Source organism: Muscardinus avellanarius (assembly GCF_963383645.1).
Source record: "Muscardinus avellanarius genome assembly, chromosome: 11".
Classification (NCBI taxonomy): domain Eukaryota; kingdom Metazoa; phylum Chordata; class Mammalia; order Rodentia; family Gliridae; genus Muscardinus; species Muscardinus avellanarius.
In genome coordinates, this window is record NC_137797.1 from 35,261,971 (window position 1) to 35,262,931 (window position 961).

At 40.2% G+C, this 961-nt stretch overlaps 1 pseudogene across 1 annotated transcript; it reads left to right on the forward strand.

Moving 5' to 3' along the window:
* The first annotated feature begins 204 nt into the window (after positions 1-204).
* LOC308269454 (protein UXT-like) lies at positions 205-662 on the forward strand (annotated as a pseudogene). The gene has a single exon. The product of its transcript is annotated as a protein UXT-like (transcript).
* The last annotated feature ends 299 nt before the right edge of the window (positions 663-961 follow it).

A 961-nucleotide genomic window follows, 5' to 3' on the forward strand; every position in this document is an offset into this window, starting at 1 on the left:
TCTGAGTCTTCTATTGTACTCCATTAGTCTATGAATCTGTTTTGGAACAGTACCATGCTATTTTTATTACCATGACTTTGTAGTTTCAAGTCAGGTAATGTAATGCTTCCTGCATAGTTTTTCTTGCTTAGAACTACTTTGGCTAGAGTCGCGGTTTGTACCAACAGTTCTTATTGCCGGTGGCCATAAAAGTCCATCCCGGTGATGCCCCCTAAACAGTGGGCGTTGGAGAACACGGGGGAGAAAGTACTGTGCTATGAGGCATTCATCACTGACGTGCTGCAGCGGGACTTGTGAAAGGTGCTGGACCATCTAGACAAGGTATATGAGCAGCTGGCCAAATACCTTCAACTGAGAAATGTCATTGAGCGGCTCCAGGAAGCTAATCACTCGGAGTTATATATGCAGGTGGATTTGGGCTGTAACTTCTTCGTTGATACAGTGATCTCAGATACTTCATGCATCTCGTGGCCCTGGGTTATGTTTTTTTCCTGGAGTTGACACTCACAGAAGCACTCAAGTTCATTGATCGTAAGAGCTCTCCCCTCACAGAGCTCAGCAACAGCCTCACCAAGGACTCCATGAATATCAAGGCCCATATCCACATGTTGCTAGAGGGCCTTAGAGGCCTACAGAGTTTCCCAGAGACACCTCACCATTGACTGCTTCTTCCCATCCACTGACATTAAAAAGCCTGAATGTCTTTGGAAAAAAAAAAAAAAAAAACTACTTTGGCTATTCTGGATTTTCTGTTGTTCCAAATTAACTTAAGGACTTATTTTTCTATGTGTGTGAGAAATGACCTTGATAAATTAATGGGTATTGTATTGAATCTATAGATCAATTTTGAAAAAATGGTCATTTTGATGATATTTATTCTACCTATTCAAGAACATAGAAGATATTTCCATCTTCTAAGAAAGTTTTCTTTTATCTCTTTTTTCAGTGTTTTATAATTTTA